This window comes from Rattus norvegicus, assembly GCF_036323735.1.
Source record: "Rattus norvegicus strain BN/NHsdMcwi chromosome Y unlocalized genomic scaffold, GRCr8 chrY_unlocalized_12, whole genome shotgun sequence".
Taxonomy (NCBI): domain Eukaryota; kingdom Metazoa; phylum Chordata; class Mammalia; order Rodentia; family Muridae; genus Rattus; species Rattus norvegicus.
The window spans coordinates 406,299-432,192 of NW_026947370.1; the positions used below are offsets into that span (position 1 = coordinate 406,299).

The 25,894-nt window shown below is 38.4% G+C and overlaps 1 long non-coding RNA gene across 1 annotated transcript; it reads left to right on the top strand.

Annotated features, from left to right (window-relative positions):
• Nucleotides 1-225: 225 nt before the first annotated feature.
• LOC134484580 (uncharacterized) lies at nt 226-15,506 on the top strand. The gene is made up of 3 exons (XR_010062055.1): nt 226-452; nt 1,851-1,922; nt 15,224-15,506. It is a non-coding gene; the product is annotated as an uncharacterized LOC134484580 (long non-coding RNA).
• Nucleotides 15,507-25,894: the final 10,388 nt, after the last annotated feature.

Here is a 25,894-nt window from a genome sequence, read left to right on the forward strand (position 1 = left end):
AAATGGCCACTTTCAGTAGCCACAGAGGACCCAAGTTGGATGGATAAGTACCCAAACCCACCCCCCAAATTTTGACCCAGAAATTGCCCCCTCTATAAGAAACACAGGGACAGAGATGGAACAGGAAATGAGGGAATGGCCAAAGGATAAGTGGCCGGATGTGAGACTTTTCCCCTGGGCAATCAGCAAAACTGACATTATTCACGGTCCTTTCTTGTGTTGCAGATGGGAGGGTAGCGTTATTGTCCTCTGCAACGCTCCACCAAGCAGCCGACTGACACAGAAGCAGAGGCACAGGGCTTGATATCAGATGGAGCTCAGTGAGTCTCACTGAAAAGCTGAGGGAAGGACTGAGAGAGGCAGAGTTGCACAATGGTCTTCACGTGGGGTCACTAACCCGTCGCCTGTCTGTGGATCCTGTTCTCCTACCCGGGCTGCGTTTTCAAGAGCTGGTAGGAGACGATGAATCTAGTCCTGCAGAGACTTGATGTGCCAGGGGAGAGGGTGTACCCAGAGGGGTCCTCCACTCTCTCAGAGAAGAAGGGGAGAGGTTAGAAGGAGGGACTGTAAATGGTGGGTGCCTGGAGGAGTGTGGTGACAGGTCAGCATTCAGAATGTTACCTGATAAATAGATACAATCATTCTGGCAAGGAGGGTACCGGGAACATGACCTAACAGGATCAGGGTGTGACATCATTGGGGTGGGGCATGACATCATGGGGTGGGGCATGACATCATTAGGGCGGGGACATCACATAATGGGGTCTAGAATTGACATTATTGCATGGGGCATGACATCATGAAGCTTAAGAGAAAATATATGAAACTGTAAAAAAAAAAAAAAAAAAAAAAAAACAGCTCGAGAGGGAACTGAGACCTAGAGACACAAACATGGCTGGCGTTTACCTATGCATGGTATCAGCTGTGCGATAAATCTCATTCCATCTACAATCTACAAATGCAGAGAGGACATAGGAAACAAGAACGCCCGTGAGGGGGAAAGCATCGACCTCTCTGAAAGGAAATCTGGAACAGATTCTGTGAGTGTTTGAGGGCGACTGAGGACAGGAGCAGAGGGTCGGTGGGGATGACGGAGAGATAGCTCAGTGCAGAGAGAACCGGCCAGAATTAGGGGACATACGGGTTAATGCAGAAAGTCGATGGACTGGTTAATTCATGGCATCTAGAGGGCGACCTTCCTGAGGATTTAATCTGGTGGAGAAAGTAGAGTCCGAAACTGAAATCCTTTGAACTCGAGCAAGCAAGACCTCAGGGGTGGGGATGGGGCACATTCAGTGGAGTCGATTTCTGAGGAGGTCAAACGGAGATCCCTGAACCACAGACTGAGGCTGGGACAGAGATTAAAGAAGGTCAACCAAAGGAGGTCTCCATCAATGTAAATGCACCCGAAAACCACGTCCTGGTCTCCAAGGTTTGTGTAGCCCTTTTTCACCCTGAGTAAGATATATGCACACCGCAAATCACCTAATACCTTCGAAAAGAACTGTGACACTGAATTCCTTGGAGGAACCCCTAACTCACTTGCAGGCAGACCAAGATTCTGCTGACTGACAGTTTCCTGGGCCCACTTCATCCTTACACACCTGGTGTGCACCTGGACACTCTAAGAAACAGAGATCAGAGATGTGTTTGTGTGTGTTTGTGTGTGTGTCTGAGTGTGTGTTTGTTTGTGTGTCTGTGTTCTTGTGTGTCGGTGTGCATGTGTGTGTGTGCGCATGTGTGTGCGTGGTGTGTGTGTGTGTGTGTGTGTGTGTGTGTGTGTGTGTGTTAGTCATGTATAAGCTAACCATCCTCACACAGACTGTCTGGATTGGTTTTCTTTTTGGAAGGTTGATGGATCTTTCTCTTTTCCTAAGAAAAGGCCACTCTGGTTCTCAACTCACTCTTGAAGCCGTGACAGGGTGAGTGATTATTATGTGTGAGGTAATTTGATTTCATGGATATAATATCCCTTGAAAAACAGGGCTCAACATTTACTTTCCTTAGTCTGTGATACCTCGAGGGCATTATTATTATTATTATTATTATTATTATTATTATTATTCCAGGATTATTCCTTTATATTATTGTCTGTGTTGTTACCAGTGTGCTAAAGTTCACTGATGGCAGAAAGAAAGATTTTTTTTCACGGGGATCCCATTGGACGGCCATGTTTTGTTGTTGGAACTGAAAGTTTTATTTACATGCTCACAAGAGCAAATAAATGCAAGTACGGAAAGTTCCTTGGTCCTCTAATGAGAGTGACATCCTCACGTAGTCCTCTGATCTACTTGAGAAACAGAGAATTTAGATGGGCAATGAAATGGATGCTGACCAAAGACCCACATAGGGAGAAATACAGTTTTTCACAGTGTTTCAGGCTTTCGGGATCGGTAGACATTACACAACCGTCTTATCATTTATAGAGGAATACTCAGAATTATTAAATAACAGAAAAAAGAAAATTTTAAAAACCTATTTATGCTGGCTAATTTAAATTCCTGTTTTTGCCTCTGGAATATTATATATTCTCTTTCAGGTTCTTCTTGAAATTATGAAGAAGTGAAAATCGGTATGGGTTTATCTGATTACATTCTTTAACTTGAGTATTTCTTATTTACATTTCGACTGTTATTCCCCTTCCCGGTTTCCAGACCAACATCCCCCTAACCCTACCCTGTCCCCTTCTTTGGGTGTTCCCTTCCTCATCCTCCCCACATTAGAGCCCTCCCTCCAACAATCAAGTACACTGGGGGTTCAGCCTTTGCAGGACCAAGGGCTACCCTTCCACTGGTGCTCTTACTAGGATATTCATTGCTACCTATGTGGTTGGAGCCCAGGTCAGACCATTTATAGTCTTTGGGTAGTGGCTTAGTCCCTGGAAGCTCTGGTTGGTTGGCATTGTTGTTCAAATGGGGTCCAGAGCCCCTTCCAGTCCTTTCTCTGATTCCTTCAGTGGTTTGCTCCTGGCATTTGCCTATGTATTTGCTGTATTCTGACTGTGTCTCTCAGGAGATATCTACATCTGACTCCTGTTGGCAAGCAGCTCTTTACTTCATCCACGTATCTAGTTTGGTGGCTGAATATGTATGGGCCACATGTGGCTCAGGCTCTGAATGGGCATTCCTACTACCTCTGTTCTAATCTTTGCCTCCCTATTAACTCCCAAGGGCATTCTTGTTCCCCTTTTAAAGAAGGACTGAAGCATTCACATTTTGATCATCTGTCTTAAGTTTCATGTGTTCTGTGCATCTAGGGTAATTCGACAAGGTGGACTAATAGCCACTTATCAATGAGTGCATACCTTATGTGTTTTTCTGTCATTGGTTTACCTCACTCAGGATGATATTTTCCATTCCATCATTTGCTTATGAACTTCATAAAGTCATTGCTCTTGATAGTTGAGTAATATTCTTTGGGTAGACGTACCACATTTCTGCATTCATTCCTACGTTGAAGGGCATTTGGGTTCTTTCCAGCTTCTGGCTATTATGAATAAGAAATTCTGCACTAAAAACATCTCGACCCAGACTTTTTTCATTTGGGAGACCTTTAATGACTGCCTCTATTTCTTTAGGAGTTATGGGGATGTTTAAAAGGTTTATCTGTTCCTGATTTAATTTTGGCACCTGATATCTGTCTAGGAAATTGTCCATTTCCTGCAGATTTTTAAATTTTGTTGAATATAGGCTTTTGTAGTAAGATCTGATGTTTTTTTTTATTTCCTCTGATTTTGTAGTTATGTCTCCCTTTTCATTTCTGACTTTGTTAATTTGGACACACTCTCTGTGTCCTCTCGTTAGTGTGGCTAAGGGTTTATCTATCTTGTTGATTTTTCAAAGAACCAACCTTTGGTTCTGTTGATTCTTTCTATGATTATCGTTAATTCTACTTGGTTGATTTCAGCTCTGAGTTTGATCATTTCTTGCCTTTTACTCTTCCTGGGTGTATTTCCTTCTTTTTGTTCTAGATTTTTAGGTGTGCTGTCAAGCTGCTGACATATTCTCTTTCCTGTTTCTTTCTGCAGGCACTCAGCACTATGAGTTTTCCCCTTAGAACAGGTTTCATTGTGTCCCATAAATTTGGGTACGCTGTACCTTCATTTTCATTAAATTCTAAGAAGTCAGTAATTTCTTTATTTTTTTTCCTTTACCAGGTTATCACTGAGTAGAGCATTGTTTAACTTCCACGTATATGTGGGCGTTCTTCCCTTATTGTCATTGAAGACCAGCTTTATCCCGTGGTGGACTGATATGATGCATGGGATTATTTCTATCTTTCTGTATCTGTTGAGGCCTGTTTTATGACCAATTATATGGCCAATTTTGGAGAAAGTGCCATGAGGTGGTGAGAAGAATGTATATCCATTTGATTTAGGATAGAATATTCTATAATTATCTGTTAAGTCCATTTGGTTCATGACATCTCTTAGTCTATCTACATCTCTGTTTAGTTTCTGTTTTCCATGACCTGTCCATTGATGAGAGTGGGGAGTTGAAATCTCCTACTCTTATTGTGTTCGGTGCAGTGTGTGCTTTGAGATTTAGTAAGGTGTCTTTTATGTATGTAGATCCCTGTTATGGGAACAGAGTTTTCTCCTTTCATGTGGATAGTTTTCCTGTCCACTGGCTTTCAGCTGTCCCTGTGGGTAGGAATCAGCAGGACCTGCACCTACGTCTCCTATGTTCCTCTGTGGGAGGGGGGGATGCACAGATGGCACAAGGTGTTTTCCTGTTGAGTCAGGAATCTGGGCAGAGAATTGTCTCCTCTGGTTTCCCAGGAGTGTTCTATTCCCCCCACCATCAGCTTTTGGGTGCAGGGAGCTGTTTGATCAGGTCAATTCGGATCCAGGCACAGTCTGGAACATGGTGGTCCTGCAGTTTTACTCCACTATATTCCTGGGCCAGAAGCACTATGCTGTTTTGTCTTGGGCCAGAGATGTGTATAACCGTGCGCAGACCTGGAAGTCTCAGTTTCTTGTAGGCTCAGTATTGTCCACACTCCTGGGTGATCAGCATTCTGTCTCTGCATTTAAGAGCAGGGAGCTCTGGGCTGGGATCACGAGGTTCAGGAGCCAGCTAGAAACCGGAAGTTCCTGGTCCCAGAGGATTTCTGCCTTTGCTTGTCCTGAGTCCACCAGTCAGGTCACTTAGAGCAGAAAAGTTTGATTCACCTCTGGTCTCAGGTCTGATGTCGCTCCTCCGGTTGACTTTCAGGTTTCTATGAGAGCCGCAATCAGAAATGTCCTGCCCCTACTGTTCCTAAGTCCCTATGAACAGGAGGCCCAGATGGAACTAGGTGTTTTTTCTTGAGTCGGGAATGTGAGAAGAGTTTTCAGGGGTTTCTGCCCCTCTGATGGTATAAGTCTTCCCCACCCCACAAGAGATTTGGGTGTAGAATGCTTTTTGGACCAATTCAGATCCAGGTGCAGTTTGGACTGCAAGAATCCTGCAGCTTGACTGCTCCTATATTCATGTGTTCAGACACACTCTGCAGTTTCGTCTGTGGCAAGGGATGTGGGCCCAGGTGGGCAGAATTGGCAGTCTCTCCTTCCCTGAGGTCTCAGTATTGCCCAGTCTTCGGTGTGATCAGCTTTCTGTCCCACAGAGTTTCCAAAGGAGTTTCAAATGTTCATTCCCTATCTTACAGTTCTCCAATCTTTCCAATTCTCCTCCAAAATTTGTTGGAGAAGACCCCACTGATCAAGGGGAGGTACAACAGGCCCCATCAAACAAAGATGGCTGCAAAATTTCTGTGTTCATATAAGAAATGGAACTATTATTTCAATGATTTTTCTTGAAAAACATAAAATGCTATAGTCTCCTGACCCTTGCCTTTCATACATAACTAAAATGCTTTAATCTTTGACTTATACCAGCATCTAGAAGCTCTCTCACTCTTTTGAGTTAAGCCTCCTGAAACTTTCTACCTCATTTCCTTCTTTTTTAATTGAATATTTTATGTATTTACATTTCAAATTTTATACCCTTTTCTGGTTCCCGTCTCTTCCATCCACCCTCCCCCTGCTTCTTTGAGATTGCTACCAATCCTGCTTGCATATTCACACCTCAACATTCTGGCATCCCCTACACTAGAAAAACCAGACTTTATAGGACAAGGCATTTCCTCCTATTGATGCCAGACAATGCCATCCTCTTCTATATATGTGGCTGGAGCCATGGATCCCTACCTGTGAACTCTTTGATTTGTAGTTTAGTCCCTCAATTCCTTCTTCTGTAACTGGACAAGAGCTCATTATGATTCACTGCTGTCAGTGCTGTCCTTGCAGCAGGAATACAATGGTTAGAGAGCCTGGACCTCAGGAAGCTGAATGTTCACACAAATGACTAAAAACTTGTACCGACTGAAAAAAAAATAGCGTGCAAATATTTTCAACATATTGCACAATGAACACTTACCATGGGATTCAATGCAGTTTCAAAATATTATCGCCAAGTTTACTTTGTGCCCAGCTCCATGAGTGAGTGGGTCATCATTGATTTTAGATTATTTATTTAGTGTTGAATATTGAGAGCCTCCGACAAAGTTCTTCCAGTGAATCTTTATTCACACTCATAGTTCTTTGTTTTTTTTTTTTTTTGTTTGTTTGTTTTCTTTGGTTTGGTTTGAAATCAAAATATATACAGCAGAAAAGTTAGCTCTTTGCTATTATTGGTATAGTGCACAGCATGTCTGGTGTGTGTCTGTCACTCCCTCTCTAACCCAGCTTTATTTGAATTTATGAAGCTGAGATGCCATGGATTTTGCACACAGGAACCATCTTTGTTCTCCCTCCACCAGACCTCAAACCTACTGTTTCTTGCCACTACTTATGATAATTTTATATTCACTGATACATACAGAACCAGAGAATCCCAGCCATTTTGTAGTAACTTGGTATCCTCAGGGTCCTGCCATGCAGCATACATCAAATGCCTGAGTAATATTACACTCCAAGGAAAGCCCACAGCTGATAACTCTTCAAATTATACTTTATTTTTTTCCACATATCTATGTTTGATGATGACTCTTAAAAGCTTTACCCTCCTTTATAGCCCTCCACCCACACAAGGCAAAAGAAAGAATGGGGGGCTTTGATGGGTGTGCTGGTGGCCCTGCTTAGAAAGGTTCACTGGAGGGGTTGGGGATTTAGCTCAGCAGTAGAGCACTTGCCTAGCGAGCACAAGGCCCTGGGTTCGGTCCCCAGCTCCAAAAAAAAGAAAAAAGAAAAAAAAAAAGAAAGAAAGGTTCACTGGAGCAACTCCCATCTGTGTTGTCTGGAAAGCAGAATATCAGTTCACAGTTTAGCAGAGGCAGTCTGTTCCAATAGAAAGTATTTCATGAATACACTAGTAGTCCAGTTTTGTAGAGTTGTCATAACAAACAGGAAATAACAGCAGTTGCACAACATACTAGAAACAACCAGGCTTCTGTCAGTAATCTGGAAAGAGAGAAGTTATATGCTGTGTCGCTCTCAGGGAATTGAAGATCAGCAGAGACTCAAGAGTCAGAAACATTGCTGCTGCTGCTTTAAGTGTTTGCCATAGTCTGTATAGTCAACTTTTCCTTGAAAAATATAAGGTATTTGAAACTTTTGCTGCTGCTACAAATATATTACTGTAGCTGAGTAATTCTGTACATGATTTTCTCCTCAGTGGGATAGAGATCATTCCAATCATTTACAGCTATTGCAGCTAATGTTGAAATGGGTAATCCAATATGTGATCAGATGAGAAAAATTAAGACAGAGTAGATGCTTTGACCATGTTTCCTATAAAAAAGTTTAAAAACACTTACAACTTATGAGCTGTAATGGTACTACAAACCCTTAAAACCACCTCAATAGCAGTTACTTATTCTTACTCTTGTATGAAATAAAATACAGTTAGTTAACAAAAGGTGACAACAAGGTGCTTGTGAATATGTAAGCCTAATGCTGTCTTTGGTTAAGATGATAATTATCAAAACTATGATTTCAAGCAAATTTACAAAAAAAATGTGTGTAAGACATGGAGCTCATCTGTTAATTTTCCTGTTCTGTTTGGCCAAAAGCACACACCATCTAGTTGTAGGGATAAGTCAGTTTTATATTGTAGAACCTCAACCTAAGTATACATGTTTTTTCAAACATCTACTAGCAGGGTCACATACTTTCACTTTTTTTTTTCACTTTTCATCTCTAAATTTCCTTTTCCAAACAATGATCCCAGGGTTGTAGGAAGTTGTGTAAGGGGTTTTAATTATTTTCTCGTTCTATTTTTTTTTATTCCAGAGGTGAGAACCAAACCCAGGTCCTTGTGCTTGCTAGGCAAGCACTCTACCACTGAGCTAAATCCCCAATCCTCTAGTTCTATGTTAAATGTAAAGATATAGAATGGAATATGTGAGTGGATAAACAATTTGTAATTGTATCTTATTAATATATTTCCCTTAGATTTTATTTTGTTTTATATTTTACTGACAAAATAGTTACAATTTATTGAACTTGGTGACTCAAGGCATCAAGTATAATACAGTTTTAAAAATGACTTGGAGCAATATATTATGTGAACTTGAATTTTAACTCCATTATATCTTATTTTAAAGAGGAATTTTTCACACTGTTGTTTCTAGTATTTAAAAAAAAAGAAGTGGACTGATAACTAAATGAATTTTTGGAGGATCAAAATGATATATATATATATAGGAAGAAAATTGTTTGTGCAGATTATATACTTAATAAACAATGATATTTGATTATATATTCAGTAGATGGTGAAGCCCATGAAGGAAAGCAGAAACTACAAATATATTTTTATAAGTCAATTCTCTATATATGTACTGGAAACATAATAAGGAATCACTTATTTTTGGAGTAAGTGTATGAGTGAATTAGAGAAGCAAAGGACATCATATCAATCCCCAAGTACATGGAAGTCAGATCGCTAAACAATCATCATGTTAAACAAGAAAAAATGATTACAGAGTCATTTAGAAATAACAACATTTTTCTCTTCTTTGGCTAAACCATATATGTCATGCCTAGGCAAATTCTTCTAAAAGCAAGGTCTTTAATTTGAAAAAGCATGTATGTATATATGTATATTTGTATATATGTCTATATATGTATGTGTACATCAGGACATATGTATATATCATATACATGTGTGTATGTGTATATACATAAATGTGTATGTTGACACAGATAAACATATGTATATATATATATATGTGTATATGTATATATAGATATATTTGTTTGTATGTGTGTATGTACATGTATATACATATAAATATGTAACATAAAAACGAACTCTATTTTCTAATTTTATGAAACTTTATTGCTAAATACATTAGCACTCAAGAATTTTAAAAGCTGCTCTATAAATTTGATTCATTTTAAAATCACAGTTCAGAAAATAGATTCAATGTAGGTGATTATTATACTATCAAATTTCATTATCTATTTGATAAAAACACAAAGACTTAATTTAGTAATGTCACTGTACATATGTTTTACCATGTGACATATCTCATTAGTTTTTCCAGCATGTTATATAATTTCAGGATTCAAGACCTATGTAAGGTAGAAAATATAACAAATGGATTGCTATATGTGATAGATCAGAGCAATAGATAGATAAATAGATAGATAGATAGATAGATAGATAGAAAACTAGATACATACATACATATATACATACGTACATAGTTACAAAGATGAAAGATCACAGATGAAAAGTAGACAAATATCACATACTCAGAATCATCGATCATGAAATAACTAGTATTAAAATATGAAAATATCTTCTCTATATGAAGCAAATTTTAAATGTGAATTACGTTCATATTTTAATACCTAAAGGGAGATTTATCAGCCATAATATTTAAAATAAAATGTCTATTTGAAATACCCTCTCAGGTAATTAAGAGACATTAAATACTTAACTTCCTTTACATTAATCTGTTAAATTATCCCATCATCTTGTCTTTGTTACTTAAATGCAAAACATCAAACTTTGTCTCCAAGTTCAAATCTTCGTTACTTTCCACCCTGCTCTGCATTCTACCTCAAATCCTATCACAATGTTTAAGTCTCTAACAAATCCTCATGTGCTCTCATGAAAATTAATCATGATCCATCATTTTTTATCTTTACTACCATTGTTCTCTAACAGATAACTATTATTTCTCTGTCACCAATGTGATCACTATCCCCTTCTCTCTTTTAAGTACCATTTTCAACATCAACCACTTTATAGTTGCTCTTCATTTGAGAAAATAAAATGATCTATTTTTCCCCTAATAAATTATGTACCAAGAGTTTTTTTTCCATTGAAACTTTAGACAAGAAAAACATAGTTGTTACAAAGTTCTAGTTCTACTCAGACCTAAAACAGAAACCTGGCTATGTGACAGGAATCATAGGAAGAACACTTCTGGAAGAGAACGCAGAGTTGTAGAAGAAGACCTCGTGCAGGGAAGTGCTTCATTCAATTGTAAACAAAAAGGGTAAAAGACCTGAACTTTCATATTGAGTGAAAGTTGTTGAAGAATATACACAAGTGATTCTGAGTGGGTTACAGAAACAGGTTAATTTATAAATCCATGGTAAATACTAGAAAAATGGCATCAAATTGTAAAAGAGCAGAAAAGGAAGTAAAGTTAAAAGTTGGTACAGGTTTCAATATGGATGTTGGTAATTTGAACATGCTGAAGATTATTGGACGATTTAATGGGATGAATGCCCCAGATACATTAACAATATTGCACGACCCTATAGCGAAATTACACAGTGTGAGAACATTAACAATAACCTTTGACAAAAATCTGTTCATGTATGGGTATATTCTTTAATATTTCTTTTTGAAAACATTCATTTAATTAAATAAAATTCAATAACGAACCGAAGATAACCCTTTTCATATCTGACATATCCAATCTCTAAACAGGGGTATAGTGGATGAAACTTCATACAGCATTTGCCTACTCCAGGTATTATTAATTTAAAATAATAAGCAGAGGAGTGTATCATATTTGTGGGCATTGGTTACTAAGGCCCAATTATGTCCTCAGAAGATTACCATTAAAAGCAATCTAACATAACTTTGATTCCATTAAATATTTAAAATCTTAAATACTAAGCTTGCTTATCATTTTCACAGCAGAGGACACCATATGTAATTACATCATTTTTACATGTCAATATGAGTCACTATACCTTTCTGATTTTGATACATACCAAGCTTAACAAAGGGGAGACAGTACGCTTTACAGCAATCCTTACATTTCTCCCATGGTACACTACATGTGGTCCATATTACAATCGATTAAATTAATAGTTTAAGTAAATGATAATGGCATGTCAATGTAGATTTTGATATTTCATACAATAAAAAAATCAAGATACAATAAATAATTACTTACAGAATATACTTTTACAGGGAGACAGTAGGTTAATAATACCTTATAATATCCACCCTAATTCATATTGAGTCAGTGCTGGAATATGAGTAACAATGTTTGTAAAAAGAATAAGTACTTTTCTGTATCTTTTTAACAGCAATTGGACATAGTCAATAAAGAAGTATCAGATAAATGTAGAAATAATTCAAAAACTTTTTAAAATTATAGTGAAAGATATTTCTAGAACACCTGAGTTCATTTCTGAGGCTCCATATAACTAGCTAATATAGTGCAGAGCACTTGTATTCCATGTGTATAAACAATATTCATTTCCATAGGAAATAAATGTTTTAAAATCTCAAAAGCTATATTTATTTAAGAGTAAGATTTTTGACGTTTAAGATTACAATTTTTCCCATTTTTATTAAATTTGGTATTTACTATTTACATTTCATATTTTATTCCTTTCTGTGGTTCCAGGCCATCAGCCCGAACCTCTCCTTCTCCCCTTCTATAATGTGGTTGTACCCTCCACATCCATTCCTATCCTTAAAGCACCCGACCGTACTTTCCCCTACATGAAGGGTCCAATCTTATTAGGACCAAGAGCTTCACAATGGTGCCCCAAAAAGGCTATTCACTGCTACATATGGAGTTGGGTTGTGATTTAGTACCTGAAAGATCTAGTTTGCTGGCAGTATTTTCTTTGAGGTTGTAAGTCCCTTAGCCTCTTCAGTCCTTCCTTTAATTCCTCCAAAGGATGTCCTATGCTTAGTTCAGTGATTTGCTGCTGGCATTTGTCTCTGTGTTTCACATGCTCTAGCTGTGTCTCTCAGGAGGGATCTATATACAGTTCCTGCCAGCATGCACTTCTTAGCTTCATCAATCTTTTCAAGTTTGTGTGTATGTATATATATATATATATATATATATATATATGGGGGAACATGTCCAGCAGACTCTGAATGGCCATTCCTTCAGTCTCCTAAAAACAATGCCTACCTACACCTATTATTTATATTTCAGTTACTCTAAATATAAGGAAGGAGTGAATCATCTGCATTTTGGCCCTCCTTGCGTTTCATGTGTTCGGTGCTTTGTATGTTAGGAAATTTGAGCATTTGGGCTAATATCGACCTATCAGTGAATCCATACTTTGTGTGTTTTCTGTGATTGGGAAACATCACACCAGATGATTATTTTCTAGGTCCATCTATTTGACTATGAATTTCATGTACTCATTGTTTTTGATAGCTGAGTAGTAGTACTTTGTGTAAATATATGCCATTTTCTGTATCCATTCCTCTGGTGAAGGGCATCTGGGTTCTTTACAGCTTCTGAATATTATGAATAAGGCTGATATGAACATAGTGTAACATGTATGTTTGTTGTATGTTGGATCATCTTTTGGGTATATGCCCATGGGAGGTATAGCTGGGTCCTCAGGCAGTGCAATGTCTAATTTCTGAGGAAACTCAGGACAGATTTTCAAAGAGGTTGTACTAGTTTGCAATCCCAACAACAATGGAGGAATGTTCCTCTTTCTCCACATCCTCTCCAGCATCTGCTATCACCTGAGTTTTTGATCTTAGCCATTCTGACTGATGTGAGGTGGAATCTCAGGGTTGTTTTGATGTGCATTTACCTGATGACTAAGTATGTTGTACATAACAGAAAGCATTTTAAGAAAGGATGCTACCTAACTGTTGGTCTGGATATAGCTGAGTGCCAATTGATCCATTTCTATCTCTTTCTTAAAAGTTCGCGTCCAAGTGTATCAAGGAAATCTATATAAAACCATATATGCAGAAACCAACAGAAGGGAAAATGTCAGAAAGTGCCTAAAACACATTTGCCAGGAGAAAGTTTACAGAACAAAATACCAAAGGTTCAGGCTCCTAGATCACCAGTCAATAATGAAATTTAAACAATCTTAAAATTTTTGTTAACGCAAAGTTCACTGCCAATAGGATAAAACAGAAATCTACACATTTGGAAAAGATTTTAACCAACCCCATATCTGGTAAAGTGCCATAATAATAAATATAGAAATAATTCAGAAAGTTAAACTCCCACACAACAAAGTAACCCAACTTTTAAACTGGGTTAGAGAGCTAAAACAAGAATTCTGAACTGATGTATCTCAGTAGCTGAGAAACATATCAAGAAAACTTCGAAATCCTTAGTTATCAGAAAAATACAAACTGAAATGAACTTGAGAGTCTACATTACACCAATCAGTGTGACTAAGACAAAAAACTAATGCAGTAGCAGAGTAGGCTATGATGTTGAGAAAATGGAACACTCCTCCACTGCTGGTGGGATTTGTATATGTATAGCCACTTTGGATATCAATGTGGAGGTTCAGAGAATATTGCAAATAGCATTGCCTGAAGACCCGGCTTTACCAATCACTTCAACGCAAATACTCAAATATGATCCACATATAACAGTGACAAGTGGTTGAACATGTTCAGGGCAGCCTTACTTATATAAGTCAAATGCTGCAAACAGTCATGATATACGTCAACTCAACTTAGGAATAAATAGAGAAAGTGTGGTATATTTAAACAAAGAAATACTACTCGGTATTAAAAATGAGGAAACCAAGAACTTTGTAGGCAAAGGGATGGACCTGGAAATTAGTGAAGTAACAGAGATCGAAAAGGACATAACATGGGATGTACTTAGTGAGAAGTGAATGTTAGCCGAAAAGATCAGTCTACCCAATACACAAATCATTTATCACATGGAAGTTAAAATGTTAGAAGGCCATACTGCAGATTCTTGCAACCGACTTAGAATTGAGAGCAAAATGATAATAAAAGAGAGAGGAATGGAGGGACTTTGCTAGAAGTAGAGAAGAGTGGACAAAATTGGGAGTGTAGAAACAATATAAAGACAAAAGAGAAATCTACAGGAACATTGGAATAAATAACAATAAGCATCAGTGGTGGGTGTTGAACTTGGGCATTTCCAGGAAAGTCACAGATGCCAGGGATGCAAGAGGGTTCTATAAATTTACTGGGACTATGGTAGTTGAGATAGTAAGCAGCAAAGAGTTAGAACCACAAGAGACTACCTCCTGTAGCTAGACATGCCCACCTGTGAAGAGAAGGTGATGCCCACACATTTCAAAATCTTTAACTTATAAATGTCCAAAATGAAAAAAATGCAAAGAAAAAAAGGAGCAGAGACTGAAGGAAAGGCAATCCAGAGACCACCAGACTAGAAGAACAATTTCATCCACAGACTCCAAATCCTCCGATGACTCCTGATATCAAGATGTGCTTGCAGATGAGACCCTAATATGTCTGTCATCTGAGGGGCTCTGCCATTACCGGATGGTGACAGATTCACATACACATAACCATTTGACAGAAACTTAGAGCCAGAAAAGCATGGCTAGTGGATTGCCTGAAGGATCTGAAGGGGATTGGAACCCAATATGAAGAACAACACTATCAATAAAGTTTACCCTTCAGAGTCTCAGGAAATTTAGCACAAACAAGTGTATATTTGTGCCAGTAGATGGCTTCTGCTACATAGATTGTAGAGCATATGGAGAAGACTACTGCCTCATCTTCCATTTCTGGGAAGGGAGTCAATTGGTCCTGTGGAGATGCCATATCCCAGAGAAGGGGGATGGTAGAGGACTAAAGTGGAAGTGGGTATGTAGATGGGGGAGCACCACCTTAGAAACTAAGAGGATCAAAATGGCTTGTGTGATTCAAGAAAGAAAGGCCAATTGGGGAAATGACATTTGAAATGTAAACAAAGGAATAGATTATTGTATACATATAATGTTTATAATATAATATGTTCATGTTTCCAACAGAGACATTCACATCTCATTCCTTAAGGACTATACAAAAGGTTTGCTCAAAGGTAAAATCCATATTTTGGGATATACTTATTATTGAAAAATTACATAGATAAACCCAATCCATATTTTATCTTCTGTCCCTGTACCTATAATAAATCTTTATTAACTTTGATAAAAATAAAAAAAAGTGTTTCTACTCCATTACTGACAACTGACAGAAAGAGAGGAAGACTGAGTATTACATACTAATTTACACCGATACACACATATTCTCAATAAAATCCGTGCGAACAGATTCAAGACACTAAAAATAAAAATATATACACATATATGTCAAATCTAATTCTAATATGATCTTTGTGATAGGATGTTGCATCTTTAACTCAGAACTTTAATCAAGATCTATTCTTATTTTTATATTTTTAGTCATGTGCAGATACATCTTTTTTAGGAATGAATCCTTCGCACTGGAGACCAGAGAAGAGACCTGCAGTTGCATTATTAATAAACATCAAAGCAAAATATAAAAGTCTGAATGGAATAAATATTTTAGGACAGTGTTTTGCAAGCAAATTCTTTCACAGACAGTCTTTGAAGAGCTCTGAAATTTTGCATTTCATATTTGACTTTTCTGGGACTCTGACTAGAATCAACTCACAACTGTTTGTGATTTTCTTGGCAATTAACCAGTTTGTGAACAGAGCTGAATTTATCATATGCTCTTCCATCTACATTAATATTGCTACAGTGAGGAACAACTATGGTAAAACTCTTCATCTGATTTTTCAAACAGCATCCTCATACCACTGCGGACTTTTGTGCTTGTGGAGGGAAAGGTTGAGAACACCATTTGAAAGTTGGAAATGCTGAAGTGGGAAAGGCCTGTGTGTGGATCATACACAACTTCAGAATATCCATTGTTTTAATATTCACTAGGAAGTGGACTTCTGCAAAATGACTTCAGCAGAAAATCATGGTAGAAAAACGGTAATTGATTCACTGGAGATATAGATGCACTGGATTGTTCAACATGGGCTTAGAGGTAGAGACATGTGAGCACATAAAGTATGGAGAATCAATCCTGTGTGATGTTAAGTTTCCCTACCCCATGGTTTCATGCAAACAGCATTATATTTAAGCACTGAGGAATAGAATAAAAGTCAATTTTTTGAAAATCCAAGTCACAAAAAGTACTGTCCTCCTCCATGATGCACATAAACTCTCAGGTGCACTGGCCTTCACATGCCTGGATGACAGCTGTCAGCATGGGATTTACTGCCATCCTTTTCATAACAGCAGAGCTCCAATCTGCTTCAGCCACGTCATCAGCTCCCAATTCTGATGGAGGGAGACTAGTTCACTGAGTATGCCTATGAAATCTTTGATTAGCTTAAAGACCTAGGAACTATTTTCACTCCAGTGAGCTGTTATAAGTAATCTTGAATTGAGTTGGTATTGTTAGTGGCTGTGATGTCTACAAATCCCAGAAGACCATGTTTCAAAGGGAGTTGATTGAGAATTTCTTGGGTATTTTTGCAATACTGGTAGGTGGGCTCGATGAATAGGAACATCTTCCCAGACTGGGTCTTGCAGTTCCCATACTCCTGAGCCATGTTGTGAGGCTGCAGTTTCCCTGAAAGGAACGTTCTATTGAAAAATGGTAATCTCAATGTATTCTGAACAATGCATTATAATTGAAGACCATAGAAAACATGGAAGAAAGAAACTTTTACTTTTTCTAGCTTACACTCACATTCCTACCAAACCCTCACATACCATAGAACCTGCTTACTGAGGATTTAATCATATAATAATGAACAGATGAGACATCCAGGCTTGTGGACTTATCAACTACTGGATTCTTGGACTTTACAAATATCCATCCATTGTTAAATTATGTGGACCACAGCCTGTGATCATTGTGATAAATCCCTTTTCTCTGTACAAAGAGATTCATCCTCTACTCTCTGTTAGGGAACAGCGGCTTCTACACCTGGAATCTAGAGAAGACCTTTTACAGCAGTTTGTGTCTAGTAAGTGTTTCAGCTCAGTTACAAATTACCAATGGCCACATTCGCTTAGCATGATTTTCATATGATGCTTTGATACAGTGCTTCTTATTTCCTAGAGTTCTTGGCAACAGAATTCAAATAGCAAAAGTAACCTATCAATGAAATCCACAGTAATATATTTTCATGAGTGCATTGGAAAGAATTATTATAGGATAAACAAGAATTGGAAAACTAGATTCCCTTCCTTCTGTAGATCAAAACCAGGAAACCACAACTACAAAAAATCTGAGACAAGTTGTCTGAAATTTGTTCTTTTCTTCAATCATGGGGCTCATGGGGAAGGAACTCAGGTCTGAAGAGTTGGCACAAATTTCCTTAATTTCTGAGCCAGGTCAACTGCTGAATACCTCATTCATGAACCTGAAGAAACTCAGTATCCATACTGCTATAATGTGTATATATCTATGTATCATTCATAGAATGGACACGTTTGGCTGTTGCTTTGAAAGCAACAGTCTGGAAAGACACAGAATTTATTCTTTCACACATTAATTCTCAGGCTGATGGTTGGTCTCAAAAGTTCATTCCATGAGTTATTTTACAAAAATCATTCACTGATCTGAAAGAAACACTTTTTAAATGTTGGGATGTCTTCTAAAACAATATCAACAATCCTTCTCCATACCCAGTTTTGAACTGAATCATTCTCCAAAGATCTGTTGACTGTGCTGAAGGATGCATCCCCCCAGACTAGATTGAATCCTGCTCTTAGCACTGCATTTATGATACATAAGCATGATTTCCTTACCACTTTCAACCCCAGGAGATTTTTTACAATTCTTAATTTAATCTGATGAGTCTAATCTACATCATAACACAGGATGAGAATGACAGTTCTGCTCCAAACCTTGCAATAAGCGATGCTAAGGTTTGATTGTGCATCTACTAATGCCCTCATGGATGACTGGCAGTTTAGACAATAAGCATTCCTATTCCTTATATGTATTTCTTTTTTTTTTCTAGAAGGAAGGGAAATGGAAAGGAGGAGAGAGGAGAGGAAGGGAGAGGAGAGGTGGGGGGGAGAAAAGGGAGGGGAGAGGATGGGAGTGGAGGGGCCATTTATGTATTTCTGTAGTTCTCACAAACCTTCTTTCTTTGAATGAGTTTGTTCAAGTTCAACTAATGCAGTACAAAAGGAAGGACAAAAGTCATGGGCAGGTTCTGGAGAGATAGCTCATCCATTTTTTCAAATTTCCTTAACATAGGACCAAAAGGATAACCCAGTTCCAAGTGGAATTCACTAACCTTGACTGGATTCTGGGGTAATTGCATGTATGTGGTGCATAGCACTTACATCAAATGAAAAATTATGTATAAAAGAAATAATAGCGCTCTCTGCTCCCAAACCTCATGGGAGAGAGACCTCACCGCCTGGTCAGGTGAGCCCTCCTGAGGCTGCAGAGTGGAAGAGACCACCAACACTGCCCACCCCTGGCCACATCCCTGGCCCAAGAGGAAACTGTATACTGACTCTGGATTCCCGTGGGTTAGGGCCCAGGAGCGACAGGACCCCTGTGCCTGAAGGGAGAGACCGGATAAACAGTTCTCTGCACGCAAATCCCATGGGAGGGAGAGCTAGACCTACAGAGAGGCAGACACACCTGGGAAACCAGAAGAGACTGCATTCTGCACACATCTTGACACCAGAGGAAAACACCAAGTGCCATCTGGAACCTTGGTGCACGGAGGCTCCCAGAAAAGGCGGCGCAGATCTTCCTGGTTGCTGCCGCTGCAGAGAGTTCGTAGGCAGCACTCCACGAGCAAACTTGAGCCTCGGAACCACAGGTAAGACCAACTTTTCTGCTGCAAGTGACGTGCCTGGTGAACACCAGACACAGACCCACAGGATCAGCTGAAGGACTATAGATAGGAATAACTACACGCCCGAAAGCAGAACACTCTGTCCCCATAACTGGCTGAAAGAGAACAGGAAAACAGGTCTACAGCACTCCTGAAACATGGGCTTATAGGACAGTCTAGCCACTGTCAGAAATTAGCAGAACAAAGTAACACTAGAGATAATCTGATGGCGAGAGGCAAGCACAGGAACTCAGGCAACAGAAACAAAGACTACATGGCATCATCGGAGCCAAATTCTCACACCAAAGCAAACATGGAATATCCAAACACACCAGAAAAGCAAGATCTAGTTTCAAAATCATATTTCATCATTATGATGGAGGACTTCAAGAAAGACGTGAAGAACTCCCTTAGAGAACAAGTAGAAGCCTACAGAGAGGTAGCACAAAAATACCTGAAAGAATTGCAGGAAAACACAATCAAACAGTTGAAGGAATTAAAAATGGAAATAGAAGCAATTAAGAAAGAACACATGGAACATAGACATAGAAACAACCCTGGACATAGAAAACCAAAAGAAGAGACAAGGAGCTGTAGATACGCGCTTCATCAACAGAATACAAGAGATGGAAGAGAGAATCTCAGGAGCAGAAGATTCCATAGAAATCATTGACTCAACTCAAAAAAGATAATGTAAAGCAGAAAAAGCTACTGGTCCAAAACACACAGGAAATCCAGGACCCAATGAGAGGATCAAACCTAAGGTTAATAGGTATAGAAGAGAGTAAAGATTCCCAGATCAAAAGACCAGTAAATATATTCAACAAAATCATAGAAGAAAACTTCCCTAACCTAAAAAAAGATATTGCCATAGGCATACAAGAATCCTACAGAACTCCAAATAGATTGGACCAGAAAAGAAACACGTCCCGTCACATAATACTCAAAAAACCAAACACACAAAATAAAGAAATAATATTAAAAGCAGTAAGGGAAGAAGGTCAAGTAACATATAAAGGCAGACCTATCAAAATCACACCAGACTTCTCGCCAGAAACTATGAAAGCCAGAAGATCCTGGACAGATGTCATATGGACAATAAGAGTATACAAATGCCAGCCCAGGTTACTGTATCCAGCAAAACTCTCAATTAACATAGATGGAGAAATCAAGATATTCCATGACAAAACCAAATTTGCACAATATCTTTCTACAAATCCAGCACTACAAAGGATAATAAATGGTAAAGCCTAACATAAAGAGGCAAGCTATACCTTAGAAGAAACAAGAAACTAATCCACTTGGCAATAAAACAAAGAGAAGAAAAGCACACAAACATATCCTCACATACAAATATGAATATAACAGGAAGCAATAAGCACTATTCCTTAATATCTCTCAACATCAGTGACCTCAACTCCCCAATAAAAAGACATAGATTAACAAACTGGATACGCAACGAGGCCCCTGCATTCTGCTGCCTACAGGAAACACACTTCAGAGAAAAAGACAGACACTACCTCAGAGTGAAAGGCTGGAAAACAACTTTCCAAGCAAATGGTCAGAAGAAGTAAGCTAATATCAAATAAAATCAATTTTCAACTAAAAGTCATCAAAATAGATAAGGAAGGACACTTCATATTCATCAAAGGAAAAATCCACTAAGATGAACTCTCAATCCTAAATATCTATGCCCCAGATACAAGGGCACCTACATATGTAAAAGAAATCTTACTAAAGCTCAAAATACACATTGCCCCTCACACTATAATAGTAGGAGACTTAACCACCCCACTCTCATCAATGGACACATCATGGAAAGATAAATTAAATAGAGACGTAGACAGACTAAGAGAATTCATGAGCCAAATGGACTTAACAGATATTTATAGAACATTCTACCCCAAAGCAAAAGGATATACCTTCTTCTCAGCTCCTCATGGTACTTTCTCCAAAATTGACCATATAGTTGGTCAAAAAATGGGCCTCAACAGGAACAGAAAAATAGAAATAATCCCATGCGTGCTATCGGACCACCACGGACTAAAATTGGTCTTCAATAACAATAAGGGATGAATGCCCACATATACTTGGAAAGTGAACAATGCTCTACTCAATGATAACCTGGTCAAGGAAGAAATAAAGAAAGAAATTAAAGACTTTTTAGAATTTAATGAAAATGAAGGTACAACATACCCAAACGTATGGGACACAATGAAAGCTGTGCTAAGAGGAAAACTCATAGCTCTGAGTGTCTGCAGAAAGAAACAGGAGAGAGCATATGTCAGCAGCTTGACAGCACACCTAAAAGCTCTAGAACAAAAAGAAGCAAATACACACAGGAGGAGTAGAAGTCAGGAAATAATCAAACTCAGAGCTGAAATCAACCAAGTAGAAACAAAAAGGACTATAGAAAGAATCAACAGAACCAAAAGCTGGTTCTTTGAGAAAATCAACATAATAGATAAACCCTTAGCCAGACTAACGAGAGGACACAGAGAGTGTGTCCAAATTAACAAAATCAGAAATGAAAAGGGAGACATAACTACAGATTCAGAGGAAATTCAAAAAATCATCAGATCTTACTTTAAAAACCTATATTCAACAAAACTTGAAAATCTTCAGGAAATGGACAATTTCCTAGACAGATACCAGGTATCGAAGTTAAATCAGGAACAGATAAACCAGTTAAACAACCCAATAACTCCTAAGGAAATAGAAGCAGCCATTAAAGGTCTCCCAACCAAAAAGATTCCAGGTCCAGACAGGTTTAGTGCAGAATTCTATCAAACCTTCATAGAAGACCTAATACCAATATTATCCAAACTATTCCACAAAATTGAAACAGATGGAGCCCTACCGAATTCCTTCTACGAAGCCACAATTACTCTTATACCTAAACCACACAAAGACCCAACAAAGAAAGAGAACTTCAGACCAATTTCCCTTACGAATATTGACGCAAAAATACTCAATAAAATTCTGGCAAACTGAATCCAAGAGCACTTCAAAACAATCATCCACCATGATCAAGTAGGCTTCATCCCAGGCATGCAGGGATTGTTTAATATACGGAAAACCATCAACGTGATCCATTATATAAACAAACTAAAGGAACAAAACCACATGATCATTTCATTACATGCTGAAAAAGCATTTGACAAAATTCAACACCCCTTCATGATAAAAGTCCTGGAAAGAATAGGAATTCAAGGCCCATACCTAAACATAGTAAAAGCCATATACAGCAAACCAGTTGCTAACATTAAATTAAATGGAGAGAAACTTGAAGCAATCCCACTAAAATCAGGGACTAGACAAGGCTGCCCACTCTCTCACTTCTTATTCAATATAGTTCTTGAAGTTCTAGCCAGAGCAATCAGACAACAAAAGGAGGTCAAGAGGATACAGATGGGAAAAGAAGAAGTCAAAATATCACTATTTGCAGACGATATGATAGTATATTTAAGTGATCTGAAAAGTTCCAAGAGAGAACTACTAAAGCTGATAAACAACTTCAGCAAATTGGCTGGGTATAAAAATTAACTCAAATAAATCAGTAGCCTTCCTCTACACAAAAGAGAAACAAGCTGAGAAAGAAATTAGGGAAACGACACCCTTCATAATAGACCCAAATAATATAAAGTACCTTGATGTGACTTTAACCAAGCAAGTAAAAGATCTGTACAATAAGAACTTCAAGACACTGAAGAAAGAAATTGAAGAAGACCTCAGAAGATGGAAAGATCTCCCATGCTCATGGATTGGCAGGATTAATATAGTAAAAATGGCCATTTTAAAAAAGCAATCTACAGATTCAATGCAATCCCCATCAAAATACCAATCCATTTCTTCAAAGAGTTAGACAGAACAATTTGAAAATTCATCTGGAATAACAAAAATCCAAGAATAGTTAAAATTATTCTCAACAATAAAAGGACTTTAGGTTTAATCACTATCCCTGAACTCAAGCAGTATAGCAGAGCTATAGTGATAACAACTGCATGCTATTGGTACAGAGACAGACAGATAGACCAATGGAACAAAATTGAAGACACAGAAATGAACCCACACACTTATGGGCACTTGATTTTTGACAAATGAGCCAAAACCATCCAATGGAAAAAAGATAGCATTTTCAGCAAATGGTGCTGGTTCAACTGCAGGTCAACATGTAGAAGAATGCAGATCGATCCATGCTTATCACCCTATACATAGCTTAAGTCCAAGTGGATCAAGGACTCCACATCAAACCAGATACACTCAAACTAACAGAAGAAGAAGTGGGGAAGAATCTCGAACACATGGGCACTGGAAAAAAATTTCCTGAACAAAACACCAATGGCTTATGCTCTAAGATCAAGAATCGACACATGGGACCTCATAAAGCTGCAAAGCTTCTGTAAGGCAAAGGACACTGTGGTTAGGACAAAACGGCAACCAACAGATTGGGAAAAGATCTTTACCAATCCTACAACAGAAAGAGGCCATATATCCAAAATATACAAAGAACTCAAGAAGTTAGACCGCAGGGAGACAAATAATCCTATTAAAAAAATGGGGTTCGGAGCTAAACAAAGAATTCACAGCTGGGGAATGCCGAATGGCTGAGAAACACCTAAAGAAATGTTCAACATCTTTAGTCATAAGGGAAATGCAAATCAAAACAACCCTGAGATTTCACCTCACACCAGTGAGAATGGCTAAGATCAAAAACTCAGGTGACAGCCCATGCTGGCAAGGATGTGGAGAAAGAGGAACACTCCTCCATTGTTGGTGGGATTGCAGACTGGTAAAACCATTCTGGAAATCAGTCTGGAGGTTCCTCAGAAAATTGGACATTGAACTGCCTGAGGATCCAGCTATACCTCTCTTGGGCATATACCCAAAAGATGCCCCAACATTTAAAAAAGACACGTGCTCCACTAAGTTCATCGCGGCCTTATTTATAATAGCCAGAAGCTGGAAAGGATCCAGATGCCCTTCAACAGAGGAATGGACACAGAAAAGGGGGTACATCTACACAATGGAATATTACTCAGCTATCAAAAACAATGACGTTATGAAATTTGTAGGCAAATGGATGGAACTGGAAAATATCTTCGTGAGTGAGGTAACCCAATCACAGAAAAACACACATGGTATGCACTCATTGATAAGTGGCTATTAGCCCAAATGCTTGAATTACCCTAGATGACTAGAACAAATGAAACTCAAGACGGATGATCAGAATGTGAATGTTTCACTCCTTTTTTAAAAGGGGAACAAGAATACCCTTGGCAGGGAATAGAGGCAATGATTAAAACAGACACAGAAGGAACACCCATTCAGAGCCTGCCCCACATGTGGCCAATGCATATACAGCCATCCAATTAGACAAGATGGACGAAGCAAAGTATTTCAGGCCGACAGGAGGCGGATGTAGATCGCTCCTGAGAGACACAGCCAGAATACAGCAAACACAGAGGCGAATGCCAGTAGAAAACCACTGAATTGAGATTAGGACCCCCGTTGAAGGAATCAGAGAAAGAACTGGAAGAGCTTGAAGGGGCTCGAGACTCCATATATACAACAATGCCAAGCAACCAGAGCTTCCAGGGACTAAGCCACTACCTAAAGACTATACATGGACTGACCCTGGACTCTGACCTCATAGGTAGCAATGAATATCCTAGTAAGAGCACTAGTGGAAGGGGAAGCCCTGGGTCCTGCTAAGACTGAACCCCCAGTGAACTAGATTGTTGGGGGGAGGGCGACAAGGGGGGGAGGGTGGGGACGGGAACACCCATAAAGAAGGGGAGAAAGGAAGGGGATGTTACCTGGAAACCGGGAAAGGGAATAACACTCGAAATGTATATAAGAGGGCTTGAGAGATGGCTCAGTGGTTAAGAACACCCGACTGTTCTTCCAGAGGTCATGAGTTCAATTCCCAGCATCCACATGGTGGCTCACAACCATCTGTAAAGAGATCCGATGCCCTCTTCTGGTGTATCTGAAGACAGCTACAGTGTACTTATATATAATAAATAAAATAAATCTTTAAAAAAAAAGAAATGTATATAAGAAATACTCAAGTTAATAAAAAAAGAAATAATAGCAATAATAATGGTAATGATAATAATCTGAACCAAACAACTATCCAAAATAGGCACCAAATACATATTCAAGGCCAACAACATAAAAACTAAGTATAAAAAAGATTTTTAAGAACATGGAATTCATTATCTCTTCTATGTGGTTCGCACTGAGACTATATCTCAATAAAGCAGAGACAGAATACGTCAGATATTCCGGAGTTTAATTTCCAATACATTGGTGAATGTTTTCATTTTCTGGTAGTCATTAGACAAATACTGTTGATTTTCTCATTAACTTGTTCTATGAGATCATTCCTAAAGTACTATGTTTTAGGAGTAGCTAAATATATGACCACAAGTATAGAGTATGGATACCTTTTCCATCATGAAATTGGTATACAGATTAGGCCACACTAGACACATCGAAAGGCCAATCCACATGTGTACCTCTGGCTTACTGGGAACAATTGTGAATCCCAAGACCCTGCAAATTTTAGTCATCTATCTCTACATATGGTTTCTGGGATTACAGGGTGCAACACGACACAAGAAAAAACTTGTTTCTTATGAGTTGAAAAACACATTTTATTCTGAAAAATATATATTAATTTTTTTTCAAAAAGGGTTTAATGATACAATCATAACCCAATGTGCATGATGTTATCAAAACTGCAAATTCACCAAAAGAACAAAAATTTATTAAGAATGAATAACAAAACTTCCAACCAAACCAA